The sequence below is a fragment of the Mauremys mutica genome, unplaced genomic scaffold (genome assembly GCF_020497125.1).
Source record: "Mauremys mutica isolate MM-2020 ecotype Southern unplaced genomic scaffold, ASM2049712v1 Super-Scaffold_100099, whole genome shotgun sequence".
NCBI lineage: Eukaryota > Metazoa > Chordata > Testudines > Geoemydidae > Mauremys > Mauremys mutica.
The window spans coordinates 961,007-982,378 of NW_025423266.1; the positions used below are offsets into that span (position 1 = coordinate 961,007).

The window sequence follows — 21,372 nt, forward strand, 5'->3', positions numbered from 1 at the left end:
ACTTTGGGTATTGCTGCTCTGTGTGTACGCAAGAAGGACCCGGTAATGGGAGGGTGAAGGGATAAACCCTCTAACACTAACTAACATCTAACACACATTTGAACCTCTTCTTTTCACACCGTTGCTCATTCTCAGGGGCTGCTTTGTCTCCAGACAGATCCCTTCTCTTTCAGAACAGCCTTGCTCTTTCCCTCTGTTTCCCTCACTGAGGTGTTGGAGTAAACACTCCCCTTCCCTCTAGTCTCAAACAAACACTAGTATTAACTGTTTGCTACTGATGGGTTTAGAAAGCATTTGTCAAGATGCCATTTCTGAGGGATTTTCCCCAAGATTCAGTATTTTGTATTCAGACATCTCCCAGCTTCCTTGGTGAAAATAAGGCCAAGGTTTCCTTGCAGTATACAGGAAGAAGGCATTTTTTCACCCCAGATGGGACTTGAACCCACAATCTCTGACTTAGAAAGCCATTGCCTTATCCATTAGGCCACTGGGGCCCTGATGGAAGAATGGAAATTCCATCTCCTAAATGCATATTTCTCATATTAACTTGGACGTCAAATACCCTCTTTCTGCACCTTACAGAAATGTCTGCATCCCCTGGCAGTGAGGCTACTGGGCAGATCGCTTACAGAGCTGAGCACCACCTTTCTGCCAGCCATCTTTAGAGAAGAAGGCTCTTTCCCCTGACAGCCACACAGAGCTGCCTAGCATCCCGAGAGCCTCCCTCGTGTTCTCCCGCAGCAGCCGCCTGCCGGTGTGGGTGGGAAAAGGGGACCAGGAAGCACTGCAGCCTCATTCCAGGACAGGAGGCCCTCGCCACGCCCAGGCCTGCCTCTTGCCTTCAGCCCAGGCAGCCAGAGGTGCCGGGGAGCTCCCTGGCAGGCAGCCGCCCGCCTCAGCCACCTCTTGCCTCATGGCCCAGGCTCCTGGTCACCGCCTCGCTTGAAGGCCCAGAGGGAAAGGAAACAAGCACATCTTTAGCAGAGGATGGTTTTGATCCATCAATTGCTGGGTGATGGGCCCAGCACGCTCCTGCGGCACCACTCTGCTGGATTTTTGCAAGTAACAGCCAGCATCCAGCCTCCAGCCTCCACACTACACCTGGTGAGCACGAGCACTGGCAGGCAGGTGCGCAGTCTGCTAGGCAGCAGCCTTGGGAACAGCAGTTTTGTATTCATGTGTCTCTGTGGTGCAATGGGTCAGTGTGTTTGTCTGTTAACCCCCAGTGGGCGCTACCCTTAGCGGCAGGCTGCGGTCTCAGGGGTCAGGGGAATTGATAGTTTGCTGCTAAGAAGGGAGCCAGTGCAGCCCTCTGGTGCTCTGCTCCGAGCATCTGCCCAGCCCAGGCTGTCCGCTGGCCTTAGGTGCTTCCCCCTCCATGCTCTGGAGCAGGGGGTCTCATCACAATATTTTTGGTGGCCTCAGAGTGTGGCCATGCCTGCAGATGTGTTTCCTGGAGCCCCCGGCAGGCTGGGTGGTACATGACGCCGATCCCCTGCTGGTAGCACCAGCAAAAACCAGTGCATCTGCCTGCCAGCGCTAGAGCTCGCAAGGTGCTAGTGTGGATGCTGGAGACTGGGTGCTGGGGACTGTGAGTGAGACGCCAGCAGAGTGGTGCAGCAGACGTGTGCTAGGCCTGTAACCCAGAGCTTGATAGATCAAAACCATCCTCTGCTTTGCCTGTGCTCAGGGCCGGCTTTAGGGAGTGCGGGGCCCAATTCGAACAGTTTCGACAGGGCCCTGGCACATAGGCGGTGAGTTCTATGGGCCCGTGGGGCCCAGGCCCCACCAATAATCCTGAAGCTGGGCCCAGCTCCACCAATGTTTGGGCCCCAGGCCCTGTGCTTCGGGGGTCCCCGCGTCGCACTGCCGGGCGCTCTCACCTCAGCGGCAGCTCCCGGGAGAGGCCCCAGCAGCGACTGGGCTCACAGCCCATTGGCTGGGAACCCCAGCCAATGGGAGCTGCCGGGGGCGGTGCCGGAGCTGCCTGGCCACGCCTCCACAGCAGGGAGGGGGAGCGAGCCACAGGCAGCGGCTGAGCCCTGGGCAGAGCGAGCAGCAGGGTCTGTGCCTGTCAGACAGACTCAGCCGGTGAGCTGTGGGGGCAGCCAGACACATGGACACAGCCAGGCAGGGGGGGTTGGTGGGGACAAACAGACACAGCTGGGGGTTGTGGGACAGACAGACACAAGGACACAGCCAGGGGGTTGTGGGACAGACACACACAGCGGGGTGGGGTGGGGGCAGCCAGACACAGCTGGGGGTGGTGGGGGCAGCCAGACACACGGACACAGCCGGGGGTTGTGGGACAGACAGACACAAGGACACAGCCAGGGGGTGGTGGGGACAGACAGAAACAAGGACACAGCTGGGGGTTGTGGGACAGACAGACACAAGGACACAGCCGGGGGGTTGTGGGACAGACAGACACAAGGACACAGCTGGGGGGGTTATGGGACAGACAGACACAGCCGGGGGTGGTGGGGGCAGCCAGACACACGGACACAGCTGGGGGGTTGTGGGACAGACAGACACAAGGACACAGCCAGCGGGGTGGTGGGGACAGACAGACAGACACAGCCGGGGTGGTGGGCACAGACAGACAAAAGGACACAGCCGGGGTGGGGGGTTGGTGAGGACAAACAGACATGGCTGGGGGGTTCTGGGACAGACACACACAGCTGGGGGCGGTGGGGGCAGCCAGACACACGGACACAGGTGGGGGGTTGTGGGACAGACACACACAGCTGGGGGTGGTGGGACAGACAGACACAAGGACACAGCCAGGGGGTTGTGGGACAGACACACACCAGGACACAGCTGGGGGGTTGTGGGGACAGACAGATGGAGCCGTGGGCGGGGAAAGGAGCAGCAATGGGCACCCCGGGGCTGGTATAAAATACACAGGATTGGGGAGGGGCTTCCTGAGGGGACTATAGCAACACCCCCCGCAGAGCAGACCAGGTTGCAGCTGGCTCCGCCCATCACAGCCCCCTGCCCCACAGAGACCCACACAACCCTCTGCCCCCTCGAGAGACTCCCAATGACCCCTGTGTCCCTGTCACTCCTCTCCAGAGAGCCCTCCCCTTTGTGCCAGCCCACTCCCCTCCCCCACTGCCTCCCCTCCTCCAAAGCTCCCTACAATCTCCCCCTTTGCCTTCCACCCTGCAGCCTAGCCCATTCCATTGGCCGGGAGGCTCCCAGTCTAGTGGCTATCAGGGCCCATGGGAGCTGCACCTGAGGCAGGGTGCCTGCTTGCAGATGCAGACCTGCCTGGCTGTGCCTCCACAGCACAGGGAGGGGGAGCCACAGGTGAGCAAGCCCTGGCCATCATCATCATCACAGGCCCAGTAATTCTCTGGATATTTAATTTCACTGAGGCAAAATGTGTGCAATTTTATGGGTTGAATGATTGAATGACATAATACCCACCTGCCCGCATTGTCCATCACTAAGTCCAGTAATTTTGTCAAGTGTTTGTTGCACAACATGGTGGTGCCTACCCCTACCTTGTGCTTCAGGGGGTGATGGGGTCCAGGGAAGCCTGTTATAGCCTGTTATAGAACTACCTGATTAGTAATTGGATATGTTGGCTGGCATCTTTTTTTACGTGTTCGCTCCCCCTGATGTTAGAACCTGGCTACACCACTGGGGAGGGGAGCTTCCTAGACCTGTGCAGCTGGGGCTTGGGTGAATTTTGTGATACTCTGCCCCTCCCCAGCTACCACCCTGCAGTCCCCACTCCTGCACCATGCTGGGCAAGGGGCAGCCCCATCCCCAGTGAGGCTATGGTGAGGGGTGGCAGCAGGGGAGGCCATACGTGATGGCAACCTCCCCCCTCGGTACCCACCATAGGGGAGCCGAGTGGGCTTTCTGGACCTGAGAGGGACCCTAGGAGCATGTGCAGTGAACTGCGGGGGAGAGGAGGGGTCCCTCCCCTGGAGCTTGCTGCTGCCAGGGAGGGTGGAGGGGAGTCCTCTTTGGCCCTAGCCCTGGGGCAGCCTTTCTGCACCCCAAGTTCCTTATCCCCAGCCCTGCCCCAGAGTCCTCACCTGACAGGAAAAACCCGCAACTTAAATTTGGTGGTCAGTTTAGAGTATCATAGAATATCAGGGTTGGAAGGGGCCTCAGGAGGTCATCTAGTCCAACCTCATGCTCAAAGCAGGACCAATTCCCAACTAAATCATCCCAGCCAGGGCTTTGTCAAGCCGGGCCTTAAAAACTTCTAAGGAAGGAGATTCCACCACCTCCCTAGGTAACCCATTCCAGTGTTTCACCACCCTCCTAGTGAAAAAGTTTTTCTTAATATCCAACCTAAACCTCCCCCACTGCAACTTGAGATCATTACTCCTTGTTCTGTCCTCTGCTACCACTGAGAACAGTCTAGATCCATCCTCTTTGTAACCCCCTATCAGGTAGTTGAAAGCAGCTATTAAATCCTCCCTCATTCTTCTCTTCTGCAGACTAAACCATCCCAGTTCCCTCAGCCTCTCCTCAGAAGTCATGTGCTCCAGCCCCCTAATCATTTTTGTTGCCCTCCACTGGATTTTCCAATTTTTCCACATCCTTCTTGCAATGTGGGGCCCAAAACTGCACGTAGTTCTCTAGATGAGGCCTCACCAATGTTGAATAGAGGAGAATGATCATGTCCCTCGATCTGCTGGCAATGCCCCTACTTATACAGCCCAAAATGCTGTTAGCCTTCTTGACAAAGGCCAGAAGAGGGAGTGTTAGTGCCTGTGCGGACTTCTGGGAAGTGCATGGGGTGGAAGGGGATGCTGGGATGCTCTGGAACCACTCCTTCAAAGCCAGTCAGGACTCTGGGGGAGCCTCCTCTCTGAGCAGACTGTCTCCAGGGCAAGAAGCTTACACCTTCCTGGGTCTGACCTCAGAGCATTCAGCATGCCCTTCCACACCATGCACTTTCCGCAGTGAGTCCGCCCAGGCGGGGTCCTGGGGTAGCCAGAGGTCCCTGCACCCCAACTCCGCAGTCAGATGTGACTCTCAGCCAGACTGTAAAACAGAAGGTTTATTAGATGATGGGAACACAGTTTAAACAGAGCTTGTTGGTACAGAAAACAGAACCCCTCTGTCAGGTCCATCTTGCGGGGTGGGCAGCCCAGAACCAAGTTCTGGGTCTCTCCCCATTTCCACAACCAGCTCCAAACTGATACTCCCTCCTCTGGCCTCTGTGTCTCTTCCGGACAAGGAGGCCACCTGATCTCTTTGTCCCCAACACCTTCAAGTAGCATCTTGCAGGGGAAACTGAGGCACCCACACAGTATTCAGAGAAAATATTAAGAACATTCCCACTTCATCACAACAGGTACAACAAAATATAATACCGTATATTGAAGTAGGCAAGTGCTGCTTCTGACTTTCCACTTTTAATTGACCCTTGTAATCTTGTGGCGCTGACGCGTTGTAGCTTCATTTTATATCGGCTTACAGGGTGGGAGCGGGGGGGCACCAACATTTTGGGCCCCATCAAAAATTATACAAACCTGCCGCCTATGTCAGCCGGTCCTTAGTTTCTGCTTGGTAAAGGCAAGTCAGTGGGGTCCATCCATCAGAAAAAGAGTCCCAGGCCTTCTTGCTGGGCGCCAGGGTCCAAAAGCAGTGCATTCCCTCCTGGAAAGGGCTGTGTTTCGAATGTCCGTCCAGTGCGCGTTGAAGGGAAGGATCTGCGTGCCTGGGAAGCTGCGTCCCTCCAGAGGCGCTTGAGAAGCCAAAGGGGCCGTGGGTGAGTTTGTGATGAGGAGAGTCTGAAGTGTGGAAGGGGGAGGGTGTCTGTCACGGAGTGTAGGGGAGTCAGGCCCAGCACCCCTGGGCTCCCTGCCGATTCACAAGGACTCTCAGCCAGCCAGTAAAGCAGAAGGTTTATTTAGACGACAGGAACACAGTCCAACACAGGTCTTGCAGGCACAGATAACAGGATCCCCCCTGTTAGGTCCATCTTGGGGCCCCGGAGCGCCACAACCCCCCTTGGGGATCAGAGCCCTCTCTCTCTGCCTCCCCTCTTTTCCCTAGCCAGCTCCAGTCTGCCCAACCCCCTCCGGCCCCTCCTCTCTGCCCAGCTTCTTTCCCGGGCCAGGAGGTCACCTGACCCCTTTGTCTCCAATACCTTTAGATGCACCTTTGCAGGGGAGGTGCTTGGGCCATCAGTTGCTAGGAGACAGAGTGTCAGGCATTCGGTTGCACCGGCCTTCTGCTTTGCTAGATACTTAGAGGCCTGCACCCAGCATTCCCAGCCCCCAGTACGAACAGTCCCACTTCGTAACACCTCTCCCCCCTTCGAGACCGAACTGAGCGGGGTCACTCCAGCCAGTGACCTGGGGAAGTTCGAACCCACCTACATTCCCATGGCTGCCCCAGGGTCCCCCCCCGTTCTGGGGGAAGAGTTACCCCAGGTCATTCCAGTTTCCTGCCCCCCTGTAGGTCGGGGGGACTCGAGGGCACTTGCAGGTTGCAGGGGGGAAGCCTTATGCCACCCGTGCCCTTTCCCCACCCCAGTACCCCTGGGGTGCCCGCTGGGCTGGGGCCTTCTCCCCATGTTCCAGTCTGGGGGGCTGTGATTCGGGCTCTCTCGGTTCAGAGCACCCCTTTTGACCCTGGCCCCCCTCTGGACAGGCTCCTCGGGGTGGGGCAAGGGTCTTAAAGCCATCTTCCCCCTGTCCCGGGCCTTCATAGAATCATAGAATCTCAGGGTTGGAAGGGACCTCAGGAGGTCATCTAGTCCAACCCCCTGCTCAAAGCAGGACCAAACCCAACTAAATCATCCCAGCCAGGGCTTTGTCAAGCCTGACCTTAAAAACCTCTAAGGAAGGAGATTCCACCACCTCCCTAGGTAAACCCATTCCAGTTTTTACCACCCTACTAGTGAAAAAGTTTTTCCTAATATCCAACCTAAACCTCCCCCTCTGCAACTTGAGACCACTACTCCTTGTTCTGTCATCTTCTACCACTGAGGACAGTCTAGATCCATCCTGTTTGGAACCCCCTTTCAGGTAGTTGAAAGCAGCTATCAAATCCCCCCTCATTCTTCTCTTCTGCAGGCTAAACAATCCCAGTTCCCTCAGCCTCTCCTCATAAGTCATGTGTTCCAGCCCCCTAATCATTTTTGTTGCCCTCCGCTGGACTCTCTCCAATTTCTCCACATCCTTCTTGTAGTGTGGGGCCCAAAACTGGACACAGTACGCCAGATGAGGCCTCACCAGTGCTGAATAGAGGGGAATGATCACTTCCCTCGATCTGCTGGAAATGCCCCTACTTATACAACCCAAAATGCCATTAGCCTTCTTGGCAACAAGGGCACACTGTTGACTCATATTCAGCTTTTCGTCCACCGTAACCCCTAGGTCCTTTTCTGCAGAACTGCTACCCAGCCATTCGGTCCCTAGTCTGTAGCAGTGCATGGGATTCTTCCATCCTAAGTGCAGGACTCTGCACTTGTCCTTGTTGAACCTCATCATATTTCTTTTGGCCCAATCCTCTAATTTGTCTAGGTCCCTCTGTATCCTATCCCTACCCTCCAGCGTATCAACCACTCCTCCCAGTTTAGTGTCATCTGCAAACTTGCTAAGGGTGCAGTCCAAATCCTTTCTCCCCCTCTGGCAGAAGTCACAGGAGCAGAAGTGCTGCCGGACATGGGTAAAGACCCCAGGCCAGTAAAAGCTCTGTAGCAGCTTCTGCTGGGTACACCAGGCTCCCTGGTGCCCTGAGGGGGGAATGTCATGGGCCTGGCACAGCAGCTGGTGGCGATACTTCTGGGGTACCACCAGCTGCCTCCTGATCCCCCCGACTCCATTTTCCCTGGGGGAGCCCATTCTCGGTACAGGAACCCCTTCTCCCACAGAAACCTTTTCCGGCCACCTCGTCCCATGGTCTGTCCCACCCCCCCCCGCGAGGTTGGCCAGGTCCCCTATCCTCTTGAGTATAGTGGGGAGTATAGTATAGTACAATGGCCCAGACAAACGGGGAGGGACTTGGTCCAGGGGTGGAGGAAGACAGAAAAAGGGACAGGCATGGGATTGGCTTCCTCTATTTTTTCCTTTGCTCAGCATTTTACCTGTGACTGTAATGGGCAGACTTGAGAAATACCCGTGCCCGCCGGCGACGTAGGTGGCCGCCCCGAGAGCGCAGAGCTGAGCATTTTGCACTGGGCTGCTGCCTGCTCGCCCAGCACCTGGCTGTGATCGTATGTGGTTAGTACTCTGCGCCGTGGCCGCAGCAACCTCGGTTCAAATCCGGGTCACGGCATTAATTTTTGGTGGGGAGGGGCTATCCTGCAGCACGCCTCATGGCTCAGTCTGATGGCGTCCGTTTGCAAAGAGAGCCGTCGGCCGGTCCTTAGTTTCTGCTTGGTAAAGGCAAGTCGGTGTGGTCCATCCGTCAGAAAAAGAGTCCCAGGCCTTCTTGCTGGGCGCCAGGGTCCAAAAGCAGCGCATTCCCTCCTGGAAAGGGCTGTGTTTGGAATGTCCATCCAGTGCACGTTGAAGGGAAGGATCTGCGTGCCTGGGAAGCTGCGTCCCTCCAGAGGCACTTGAGTTCAACCTGTGGAACTCCTTGCCAGAGGATGTTGTGAAGGCCAAGACTATAACAGGGTTTAAAAAAAAAAGAACTAAATAAATGAACAGAGGACAGGTCCATCAAGGACTATTAGCCAGGGTGGGCAGGGATGGTGCCTGTAGCCTCTGTTTGCCAGAAGCTGGGAATGGGTGGCAGGGGATGGATCACTTGATGATTCCCTGCTCTGTTCATTCCCTCTGGGGCCCCTGGCACTGGCCGCTGTCAGAAGACAGGAGGATACTGCTCTAGATGGACTTTGTGTCTGACCCAGTCTGGCCGTTCTTATGTCTCCCTTGGCGCAGCAGTGACACCCAGTGGGCAATCAAAGTAATGCACAGAAAGTGTTTCCCTTGGCGCAGCAGTGACACCCAGTGGCCAATCAGGGTAACACACAGAGCATGTTTCCCTTGGAGCAGCAGTGACACCTCTTGGTCATACAGAGTAATGCACAGAAGATGTTTCCCTTAATACAGCAATGACACCCAGTGGCCAGGTGGCGTAATGCACAGCGTGTGTCTGCCTTCTAGGAGCAGTGACACCCACGGACCAGTCACGGTAATGCACAGAGTGTGTTTCCCACCAATCTGGGTAATTCACAGAGGTATGAATCAAGGACAGTAGAACGGTACTTAGCAGCTCATGATTTCGGGACTCACCCGAACCTACATAAAAATCGTTAGACAAGGGACATGGGTTCCAAACAATAGCAAATTAAGAGAGATTGAAAGTCATTTTTTGAGTTTACCATGGGATTTTTTTTAAATCTGTAAATACAGGTTTTATGGTTTTCCTCTCTCTTTAATTTAAAAATAGAATTATTTATTATCCTGTTACAAATAATGTGTTATACTACACCCTTAGAATCTTTGAGGCATAAGTAGACAGTTTAGTTACACTTAAACAGGTCATCTCTGATCTCACTTAAAAGTTGAATATCGTGGGTATATACTGCTGAATGAGAACCTGGCAGAAAAGTTTTGCTGGAAGAGTTAGCAGAGCAAGATTGTTAGTCACAGATCAGTGGGTGGGTTTATGCAAATTATGGACTCTAAGACCGGGGCAGGGCAGGGGGCAGTGGATGATTTTTGCAGCACATGCACCACCTCTGCAACTAACATTTGCTATCTCACTCCATAACACCACACACAGAGCAGTCTTTTACCTCTCAGGGCTTGGCTACACTTGAAAATTGCAGTGCTGGGAGTTACAGCACTGGTCATGCAGCCGTGTAGGGACAGCGCTGGTGTGTGGCCACACTTGCAGCATTTGCAGCGCTGTACTGAGAGGTGCATTGTGGGCAACTATCCCACAGAGCACCTTGTCCCATTTTGGCGCTGTGGGTTGTGGGAAGGGGACGGAAGGGTGCGGGTCATTCCGCTTCCTGTCCCAACGCCCCGTGGTGCATCGCTTCACATCCCAGCATTTACAGTTTTTCCGGCCACGTTTGGCGCCATTGTGAGTCTCTTTCTGTTTTTTACTCTCTGTCTGTGAATCGCGATTTCTGTGGGAAATGGAGCCCGAGCTGCTGAGGACTGTGCTGATGAGTGTCGCCAGCACAACACGTTTGGCAGTTGAGCTATTCCTTCAGCTCCAAAGTTACAGTAAGGAGTCCGACGATGATATCGATATCGAGTCGCCTGCCGCGTGTGACACTACATTGCTTGTGGCATTCACGGAAATGCTCAGCACCATTCAACGCCGCTTTTGGGCTCGGGAAACAAGCACTGAGTGGTGGGATCACATCGTCATGGAAGTATGGGATGACGAGCAGTGGCTGCAGAACTTTCGTATGAGAAAAGCCACTTTCATGGGACTGTGTGCTGAGCTCACCCCCACCCTGCGGCGCAAGGACACAAGATTGAGAGCTGCCCTGATGGTGGAAAAGCGGGTGGCTATTGCAATCTGGAAGCTGGCAACTCCAGACAGCTACCGGTCGGTCGGGAACCAGTTTGGAGTGGGAAAGTCGACCGTTGGAATCGTTTTGATGCAAGTTTGCAGGGCAATTAATCGCATCCTTCTAAGAAGGACCGTGACTCTGGGGAATGTGCAGGACATTGTGGATGGCTTTGCACAAATGGGTTTCCCTAACTGTGGAGGGGCGATAGATGGGACGCATATTCCTATTCTGGAGCCCCCCCGAACTAGCATCAGAGTACGTTAATCAGAAGGGGTATTTCTCTATGGTTCTCCAGGCGCTTGTGGATCACTGTGGGCGTTTCATTGACATTTACACAGGCTGGCCTGGAAAGGTGCATGATGCACGCATCTTTCGGAACAGTGGCCTGTTCCGGAAGATGCAGGCAGGGACTTATTTCCCAGACAGGAAGATCACAGTAAGGGACGTTGAAATGCCCATTGTGATCCTTGGAGACCCCGCTTACCCGTTACTGCCTTGGCTCATGAAACCCTGTACAGGGAAGCTTGACAGGAGCAAGGACCGGTTCAACTACAGGCTGAGCCGGTGCCGAATGACTGTGGAGTGTGCTTTTGGACGTTTAAAAGCCCGCTGGCGGTCCCTGTATGGGAAGCTAGACTTGGGGGAAAGCAGCATCCCCGCGGTTATATCCGCATGCTGTACCCTCCATAATATTTGTGAAGGGAAGGGTGAAACATTCAGTCAGGTATGGACCACTGAGGTTCAAGTCCTGGAGGCTGAATTTGCACAGCCAGAGAGCAGGGCTATTAGAGAGGCCCAGCACAGGGCTACAAGGATTAGGGATGCCTTGAGGGAAGAATTTGAGGCTGAAAGCCAACAGTAATGTTTGCTGCCTTGCATGGGAGTGAAGTGCAGTGGTTACACTGTTAGGATTCTATTATCCCTAACATGATTTCCAGTGACTGTTTCTTTACTGGGATAAGGTATCTTTCACTATCTGCAATAATAAAGACTGTTTTCGAAGCCAAGGTTTATTTTATTGAAAAGAAAAATACTTCATTGACAGACACACAACATTTCAGGAACCTAGGGCAGGGGGGTGGGTTGGTGAACTGTACAGTCACAAGTTTGCATATGTCCTGTCTGCAGTGCTGTGCAATGGCTGCTGCACTTCAGGGTGCATATACTGCATGGTGATGGGGGTTGAGTGCAGAGGGTAAGGGTCGTAGTTCTCAGGGCTGGTTGGTGAACATACAGGTGTTGGAGGCAGCTGGTGGTGGTAAGAACCTGGATGCTGTGGAAGGGGGTTTGGAGCTAACATTGGGGCAGAAAAGAATAAACTTTGGGATGGGGGGGCTGTGGGGCAGCACGGGACTGCTCTGCCTGCATGGCTACGAGTGCCTGGAGAGAGTCCGCTTGGCGTGCCAGGATGCCTAGCAGCTGGTCTGTGCTTTTCCTCTTTGCCACAGCGTTTCTCCGCCAATGTCTCTGGCGGATCCTGCTGTCCCCTTCTCTCCACTCCTGCAGCTGTTTACTCTCTCAAGCAGAGTGATCAATAACTGTTTTCAGCATGTCTTCCCTGGTTTTTCGAGGCTTTTTCCTCAGATTCTGTAGTCTCTGTGCTGTGGTAGATCTGGGCAGTCCAGCAGTCAAGGTCACTTCTTGAAGGCAAAAATGGCAACATTTAACATGGTAGCATTGTTAATTATCTCATCCAAACAGTAATTCCCACACACTGAAGGAGTTTTCAGTTTTCACTTTAGCATTCTTTTCCCATACCAAATAAGACCACACATAACACAACAGGAGACAGGAAATGGTGAGTAAGGGGTACTGAGATTGCTTCAGGGCTGTGCAGGGGTTTCTGTGCATTGGGGACAGCAAACAGCTGCATGGGGGATCTGCACTAAACAGTCTCCCAACATTTTCCACAGGAGTTACTCCTGGAAGATATCTCCCTGCTGCGGGTCACCAGGGAAGAGCGGGAAGGTCTTCTACAGCAATGCGGATTCCGCCCTGGCCCCTATGCAGCTTGCCTGTGTGCAGCAATGGTCCCCCCACCCATCACGGCACAGTGGCGCGGACGCGTTAGCCTGACTGGGACAAGGACCACAGTGGCTCTCCCTATAAACCTGCGCAGGCACATTGCCCACGCTCTGGCTGAAACTTTTGAGGAGATTACTGCAGCCGATTACCGCGATGTGATAGACTACATCAATGGGCTATTCCACATCTAGGCATGCATGTATGCAGCCCTAACCCCACCTCCTCTCCCGAAACATTTCTACCCTGAAAATAAAAGTTGCTTACCGGTAACTCGCTCCTCTGTTTGTCCTTCAGCAACTGCTGGCTGCTGCGATTGGCTTCCTTCCTCCTGGCTTGAGAAGAGCTCCTGGCTGCATGCCTCCTGGGACTCTGGGGTGTCTTCCCCTATCCCAGTAGCTTCACTCACGGTTTCCACCCCCCCGCCTCCTCCTCCTCCTGCTGCTCCTGTCCCCCACCCTGCTCAGAAGTGTCCATCGTGGTCCTCGGATTGGCAGTGGGGTCACCCCCAAGTATCGCGTCCATCTCCCTGTAAAAACGGCAGGTCGTGGGGGCAGCGCCGGATCGGCGGTTCCCCTCGCGGGCTTTGTAATAGGCACTCCGCAGCTCCTTTACTTTAACCCTGCATTGCAGCGCGTCCCGATCATGGCCCCTATCCAGCATGGACCTTGATACCTGCTCAAAGATATCATAATTCCTACAGTTGGAGCGCAGCTGGGACTGCACAGCTTCCTCCCCCCAAACACTAATGAGGTCCAGCAACTCGCCATTGCTCCATGCTCGGGCTCGTTTGCCGCGTGGAGGCATGGTCACCTGGAAAGATTAACTGATTGCACTCCACACCTGGCTGCAGCAAACAGGAAGGGGATTTTTAAAATTCCCGGGGCACTTAAAGGGCAGGTCACCTGAGGCCAGAGCAGAAGAGTGCAAACTGATGAGCAGAGTGGCTGAACAGGAATTCTGGGATATCTCCTTATTCCCTGGAGGCCAATTAAAGCACTGGTGTGTGTCCACACCTGATGAGCAGCACTGGATCACCAGCGCTGCATTCCTTATACCCCAACAGGTGCACAGCCCTGGATGTGCCTTGCAAGTGTGGACAAAGAATAATCGCAGTACTGAAAAGCCTCCACCAACACTGCAACTTGCAAGTGTAGCCAAGCCCTCAGAAACAAAATACACCATGAAAAAGATCTAATGGCATAAACTTAGGATAAACAATTACAACACTAACAACAATTTGAAGAACTTCAAAACCACCTCTGTAGTTCCACACCAGCAAGAATATCAACAACCCTAGCTCATACAAGAGACCAATAAACAACCAATCCAAACTCCCACTATGTTTTGCCATTAGGAACCCATACCCCTTAATAGTGAGTACTTTTCAGGCCAGGGTGACGCTCTCAGGCCTCAAATGCCAGGTACAGTTTCTCTGTCCTTGATCCAAAATCAACAGGAAAATACACTGGATTACTCCTGGCCTAATAACAAAGAGACTGGGCATCGCACAGCAGCTGAAATGACCATTTGGAAAAGCACTCCCATCATGCAATCCGGGGTGGGTGTAACCATGAAAATGACATCAGCCCCAAAAGGCCTTGACAACTGATCACCAACAGGTGGCAGGGTAGACTTCATACTGACCCTGCTTCAAATAGATTGTGGCAATTAGTGTTTGTCAATAGTACAGACACCATGGGCAGAACTCCAGACTCTGATTGGCGGGTCCTGAACCCAGTGTTAGGACCGTTTGGGTGTTTCAGTGTGTGTTTTTTTCCCATTTGAAGGCATTTGGAAGTTTGGAAGGGGAGCCGAAAGAGGAGTCTTTTTCACAAGCAAGTTGGCTTTCTGCACAGGTAGGGCCCTTGGCCGTAAAGCTTAGCTCCGTCAGTGCGTCTGCATGGGGTTCCTCCAGTGCCTCAAGAGCCCGTGCTAAACTCTCGGTGTGGGCGTTTGGCTTGCGCCAGTCAGAGTGCGGTGCCTGCGTTTTCCCAGGGCCGGCTCCCGTGAGGCACGCATAACTTGGGAGGAAAGGGGTAGAAGAGAAAGCAAGTGAAGCTGACTTTGAGTGGTGGTGCCCCTGGGCGGAGTGGTCCTCCTACTCCTTCCTGTCGGAGGGGTGGGCTTGGGGGGTCTGGCTGTGGGCGGTGGGAGGATGGTATCCAGGGAAGTCCCAAAGGTCACCCTGCACCGGCGGAGTGTGAAGCCTCTCCCCTAGGTTGGGGTGCCGAGTATTAAGCCTTCCTCTGTGGCTTGGGCTGGGGAGCGTGATCCGGCGTCGGGTACATTTGGGTGGAGCTGGCGGCCGGCAAGAATTCGGGCCATCAGGTCAACCCCCTGTGGCCAATGGGGGCGAGCCGGCAGGCCTGCGATTTTGGCTTTGTGGGCGGGCAGCTCAAGCCTGGCCTCCTATGAGCCTGGAAGGCAGCCGGCCGGGCTCACCCGTCTCCAAGTTCCTTTCAGGCAGCAGGTGGAGCGAGGTGCCCAGGGAGGGGAGCCCAAGGAGGTGTCATGGAGCTTGGTCCTGCCCGGCACCTGCGCCCAGCAGGGCTCTTGCCCACTCCTGGCCCACTTGGTTTTGGCCTCTGCCACCCCTAGCAGTCAGCCAAAAGAGCAGAAGCCACTCTCCCCGAGTGGCCAGCATGGGGCTTGAACCCATGACCTTGACATTATTAGCACCATGCTCTAACCAACTGAGCTAGCTGGCTGACAGCAAGCCTTTCCTTGCCTGACCCTTTTGGAAGGAGTCACTGGCTGGTGCGGGGAACGATGTGGCCTCCATTATCGAATGGATGGATCGAGACACTACCTGCCAAGGTAGGGGAATTAGCTCAAGTGGTAGAGCACTCGCTTTGCATGCGAGAGGCAGCAGGATCAATGCCCGCATTCTACAGCGGCAAGGCAACCCCAGGACATTCTTTTAGAAGCCGGCTCAGCTCCTCCAGTGGCCTCCATCCCTCTCCCCGCTTGGCCTCCCAAAAAGCCAGCCCTTGCAGAGCACAAAGCTCTTCCTCCCCAGCCCTTCTCCCCCTTGCGCTGACTGGGAGGCTGGAGACAGCTGGGGGAAGTTAGCTCAAATGGAAGAGCATGGGAGAAGTAGTCAGACCCAGACACACATTCTCCAGCCTGCTCTGCTCTGCTTTGCTCTGCTGGGCTGGGCTCTAGTGGGGGACCTGCACCTTTCTTTCTGAGCTCTCACTGGAGCACAATCCCTTTCCTCCTCCCTCCCTGCTAGTCTACGCCAAGCTCATTGGCCGGGAGGGAGAGCCACTCAAATACAGAATTACTCACATCCCAGGGGTCCATGAAGGGAATGAGGAGATGGGCGGGGTGGCATGCGATACCAGCTCAGCTGAGACAGTGAGACCTCGCAGCCTCCTGATCTCAGGCAGCATGGCAGCCGTGGAGCAGAGCAGAGCATGCAGACAGCTTGGAGACAGCCAAAGCGGGGAAGGGCTGCGTTGGTCTGGAAGAGGGAGTCGATGGCTGTTTATCCTGGCAGAGGCAGGGTCGTTTTGCTGTATGCTGGGCCGGGGGCCAGGGAGTCTGCTAGAGTTGCTGAGCTGGGCCTGCTCCTGGCTTTGCTTGGGTTAGAGGAAAGTGGTGAAGATAAGAACGGCCCTCCTGGGTGAGACCGATGGTCCAGCTAGGCCACTATCCCGTCTTCTGACAGTAACCGATGCCAGGCGCTTCAGAGGCAATGGCCAGAGCAGGCAATCATCAAGTGATCTATCCCTGCATTGTCTTCTGAAGCTTGGTGCTTGTTTCAGGGTCTAACTCTCAGCCCAGACACACTCCAGGGAGGGAGCTTTGGTGTTTGTGCCGAGGAGCGTGGCTGGGACTCGGACGCCCTTCCCCAGCTCTGGGTAGCACACCCCCCGCACCCCCATTTCAGGCTGTGTTCTGCTTAAGGCCACAGAGCCCTTGCCTTTTTTTGCCCGGTGCCTGAGAGTCAGGCCAGCTGCGGGGAATTAGCTCAAGCGGCAGAGCGCTCGCTTTGCATGCGAGAGGTAGTGGGGGGCGATTCCCGCATTCTCCGAGCCTGTTGACTAAGGGGTCCTGATGAGCATGGTGGACGGGAGAGCCGGCCATCTGACTTTTGGCCTTGCTGCCTGTAGCAGTCAGGCCGAAAAATCAAAAGCCATCCTCCCCAGGCCCATAGCCACCCAGGGGCTCCTCTGCACCATCTTGCCTGAGCTGGTGGAAGTGGAGCCTGGAACTGAGCTAATGTGCTGAGGGTTATTTGCACTGTGCGCTTCACATGGAGGTGAAAACACAGGGCACAGATCTTTGAGCACAACCCTTGTCCTGAGGAATGGGCGGGGGCTGCATAAAGAGAGACCGGCTCTCCCTGGCGGGACTGCAGCGGCTCTTCACAGGGGCAGTCCCACTGCCACTTGGTACCAGAGTTTTGCCGGCCTCCTTTCGTGGGCTGACCTGGCTCCTCTCTCTTTAGGGAGACTGGTGACCCCAAACTTCCCAGAAACCATCATAGCGAGGCCAACCTGAGCACAGACACCTGCTCAGCACTCCGGGGTGCAGCCCTGAACTCCAGCAATCAGCTATGCTCAGCTGCCCACCCAACAAGCGTTACACGCAGGAGCCTTCGTGCCCCGCGTGTTCAGGTTCCTCCCAGCGCCAGCTTTAAACTCCGCTGCTCAGTTCTAAGCTTTGGCCACACGGGGGCAGCCCGGAGCTCAGCCAACGCCTCCCGGTGCTGGTTGCGTTTCCCACTCCTCGTGGCATGTTCACACCCCGCAGGCAGATCTCTGAATCAGAGCCGAACAGTTCCCCAAATCCAGCGCTTTAGCAGCAGCTTTGCTAGGAAAGCGCTGACGTCCCCAAGTAAAGTAAGAGCCAGAGCGCTGTGCCCAGGATCTTCTATCGGGCCCCTCACCGTGGTGTCTGTCAGGTGCAAGGAGAAACCAGGGAAATGTTTTCATGGCGTTTAAGGGCAGAAGGGGCCATTAGCTCAGCTAGTCTGACCCCCGAATAACACAGAATTACACCATGACACGTATTGATCCCACAGACCTTAGACAGATCAAAGCGTTTCAGCCCTCAGGAAGGAGGCTAAACTGGGTACCAGAGGCAGCGAACAAGGGGCCCCCAAGGCAATGGCAGGGAACTGACGAGGTGAAATATGCCCAGATGATCCCAGCAGGCGACCCACCCCCATGCTCCAGAGGTGGGAGTCCCTGTTCCTCCTGCCCTTAAGAATCTCTGGTGGTAAGTGGGTCCCCCCAGTTCCCCAGATAAGAATCCTCCATGTGGTTTCCCTGGCTTCACCTCCAGATAAGAACATTGTGTGGAGGGAGTGGGTTTCCCCTGCCTGCCCCCATCCGGGATCTGTGGGTGTCTCTGTTCCCCTTTTCCAGATCCGTGTTGCTTGGGTGCGTCCCTCCCCCCCAAGTCAGAATCCCCAGCGTGTGGGTGCTCCCATCCCCCCCTGCAGGCTCTGTGGGGGGTGTCTGTATAAAAAGAGACCATGTCTCACCCAGGCTACGCTGCAGGGGCTATTCACAGGCGCGATCCCACTACTGATCAGCACAGGAGTTTTGACCTGCTCCATTTCTGTTCTGGGCCGGTTCACCCCTCCTTAGGCAACCTGGGGACCCCAAGCTCCCCCAAGATCACCATATTGATGCTGAGCTTAGTGCGGGCACCCGATCGGCACAGCCCCTTGCAACCCAGAACTCCTGAGCTCAAGCGATCCGCCGGCCTCAGCCTCCCCAGGAGCTGGGATCACAGGCACCAGCCACAGGGCCCGGCTTTTTTCACAGCCTGGCAGCTGGAGCTTTAAACTCTGCTTGTGAGCTCTGTGCCTTGGCCAGACGGGGACAGCCTGGAACTGGGAAATGCTCCTTCTCCCCCCGCCCCCGTCTCATGTCGAGCTGCAGGTGCTGCTGTCCTCCCAGGTAAGATCCCGGACGTTTCGGTGCCCCCTATCCCCCGCCCAGGTGTCCGGGTACCTCTGCCCCCCATACAGAATCCTGGGTGTGTGGGTGTCCGTCCCTCTGCAGAGGATCCCGGAGTGTGGATGCCCTTGTCCCCCCCTACAAGATCCTGGGTGTGTGGGTGCCACTCTCCCCCCCAGCAGATCTCTGCTGGGTGGGTCCCCAGGGTGTGAGTGCTCCCATTCCCCGATACAGGCTGGGGGGAGGTATAACTGGCTCTCCCTGTCCTGCCCAGGCGGTGCTACAGCAGCTGTTCACAGGGGCAGCAACCCCACTCTCACCCTGCAGCTTTACCCTGCTCCAGGGGTGACCTGCTTCACCCTCCTTTGGTGGAGGGTGAACTTCCCAGAATCACCTGATTGATGCCGAGCTTAGCACAGACACCGGCTCAGCCTGGCAGGGTGCAGCCCTGAGCCCTGACAATCAGCTTCCCTCCGCCTCCGGCTGCACAGCGAGGGTCCCACGCGAGAGGCTTCCTGCCCAGTTTGCTCAGGAGCGTCCCAGGCTCCAGCTGTAAACTCTGCTGGTCAGTTCTAACCTTTGGCCACACGGGGGCGGCACTAACGGTCCCATCTAAACGCTGTTTGCGTTCGACCCTTCGGATCGCATATTGTAACCCGCGGGCAGATCTCTGAGTGCAGCCAAATCCCTCCCCAAACTGAACATTGAAGCAGCAGCTCCCATTGGAAAGATCAGGATTTTTGCCATTAAAAACAAGGGAAATATCTGCAGCGAGAGACTGAAGAAGCTCAATTGATTTCATTGACTCCATGAATGTTCCTCTGTGTCCCCCTAGGAGTCATGCCCCACTTTTTGGGGACCACTGAACCCTACTCGCTAAGCAGGGGCTAGTGATGCCAAAGCCCAGGGAAAGGGAGAACAAGTGCGGGGCCCCCAGCACTGGAACCATGTGAAGGGGCTGCAGGAGAGGGGCAATGGCTGGTGGCACAGGGAGTTAAGGGCAAAGTGGGCACAGGAGGGGGCAAGAGTTAGGGGTGAAGGAGGTGCAAGGGTTGGGAGTGCAGGAGCTAGCGGTAAAGGGGGAGTGGGGATCGTCCACGGGCAATGGGGAAGTGCCAAAGTACAAGCTTTGCCCAGGGCACCATTTCCCCTAATGCTGGTCTGAGCAAACAATTGGAAATGACCCTTCAATGAGACCAGAACCATCGTGTAGAAAAGCCCCTTTGTTAAGTGGTGGTGGCTGAGGGAGATGGGTTAGAAAGCAACAGGCATTTGTCTGTGGAGGTTTGATTCTTGCCTGCTAGGCAAGGCTGGTGTGTGGTGTCTCCATGGCTGCACTTTCAGTGTCTGATTTGCCACAGGGAGCCAAGTCTAGACATACTCAGAGGCTCTATGCCAGGGTTTCTCAAACTTCCTTTCACTGCAACCCCTTTCTACCAAAAAAACCCAACTTACTACCTGACCCTAGAAAGACGCACCAAGCCCCTCTACACTGAGCACAGGCAGAGGAGACAAAGCCTGAGCCCTGCCCCAGTTAGGGGAGGGCAAAACCAGAGCTTGAGGGATTCAGCCCTGGGTGGTGGGGCTCAGACTTTTGGTTTCAGCCCCAGGCAGCAACAAGTCTAATGCCAGCCCTGGCGACCCCATTAAAACAGGGTTATGACCCACTTTGGGGTCCTGACACAGTTTGAGAACCACTCCTCTATACTGAGGGGAGAGAGTTTTCCTGTGGGTGCAGTTAATCCACTTCCCAAGAGGTGGCAGCTATGTCAGTGGGAGAAGCTATATCGGTGGGTGTGCAAGCTGTGGTGTTTGCCACATTTAAGAAGTTTAATCAAACCCCATTTTTAAAACCACCTGTGGTCTGGGAATGGCAAAGGACCTCGATGAAGTAGGGTCTGTCCTTCAAAGTGCTGGACATTATGATTCCGTTGTCATGGGGGTATTGCTCAGTGTTAAAGTGCTTGACTGCAGTTTAAGTAGTCCTCAGTTCAAACCTGCGTGTTCTCTTATAACCCTCTTACTTTTTTTTCAAAAAAAAGGAAAACATGTTCATTTCCATTCTCCATTATGTTCAGGGGCTCCTCTATACAGGAGTGCTTGATATCAATGTAAACACTCAACATTTCGCTGTCCAAATGCATAAAAACCTAGCAAAGCTGTCCATCAGCTGAAATCAGTTTCAATCCTCAAAGTGTCAATTTATGTTTTCATCAGTTAAACAAAGGGATCATAGGAATGTACATTTGCAGATCCCTCTTCTCCAGGAGCTGTGCTGTGCAGAAGAACAAGAGCCACATCCAGCTGCAGTTCAGGAGTCTGATGACCAAAGAGCCACGAAGTGATCTGAGGGCTGGAGAAAAATGCCTTCCTGGTGTTGGGAGGGGAACAGGAGAAAGGACAAAAGAAGCAAGAGACAAAGAAAAAGGAGGGAGGGATGGAGGAAAAGGTGAAACCAAAAAGACAAACCCTAATGACCCCAGTGATTCTAAGGGACAAAATCCCAGGTACGCAATAAAATTCTGCCTCCTTAAGCTCGTGTTTTCCATGCCTAGAATTCAATGGTCACCAGATGGATCAGACTGAACAGGTTTCAAACCTCGAGGAGGCTCTTACCTTCTAAACAGGGACTTCTGTTTACTAGTAAAATCACTAAAAGCGAAGGAGAAAACTCAAAAGAGGTTCCTCCTGGCGCTCACGTGCCTGAACCCGAATACTCTCTCAGTCCTCAAAGAGAGACCTGGAGAAGGAGACTTGCTGAAGCAAAGCCACAGGGTCTCTGAGGTTTCCCTGGCCCCTCGCCCCTGTCCTGCCTGGCTGATGTCAGCATCTCTCTGTGAGGTCACCACCTCCCCACCACCTTTGACCAATAGTCTGAGGTCCTGCAAAAGGCCTTTGTGATGTCACTGCCACACCCCTCCCTTGCTGTGCTAATGTCCTGCCCCTGCCCAGGCACTTTGGAGG

At 54.6% G+C, this 21,372-nt stretch overlaps 2 non-coding genes across 2 annotated transcripts; both read right to left on the bottom strand.

The window, feature by feature from the left end:
* Positions 1–421: 421 nt before the first annotated feature.
* TRNAR-UCU lies at positions 422–494 on the bottom strand. Its single transcript has one exon. It is a non-coding gene; the product is annotated as a tRNA-Arg (tRNA).
* A 14,630-nt stretch (positions 495–15,124) lies between these two features.
* Positions 15,125–15,198, bottom strand: TRNAI-AAU. The gene has a single exon. It is a non-coding gene; the product is annotated as a tRNA-Ile (tRNA).
* Between the last annotated feature and the right edge of the window lie 6,174 nt (positions 15,199–21,372).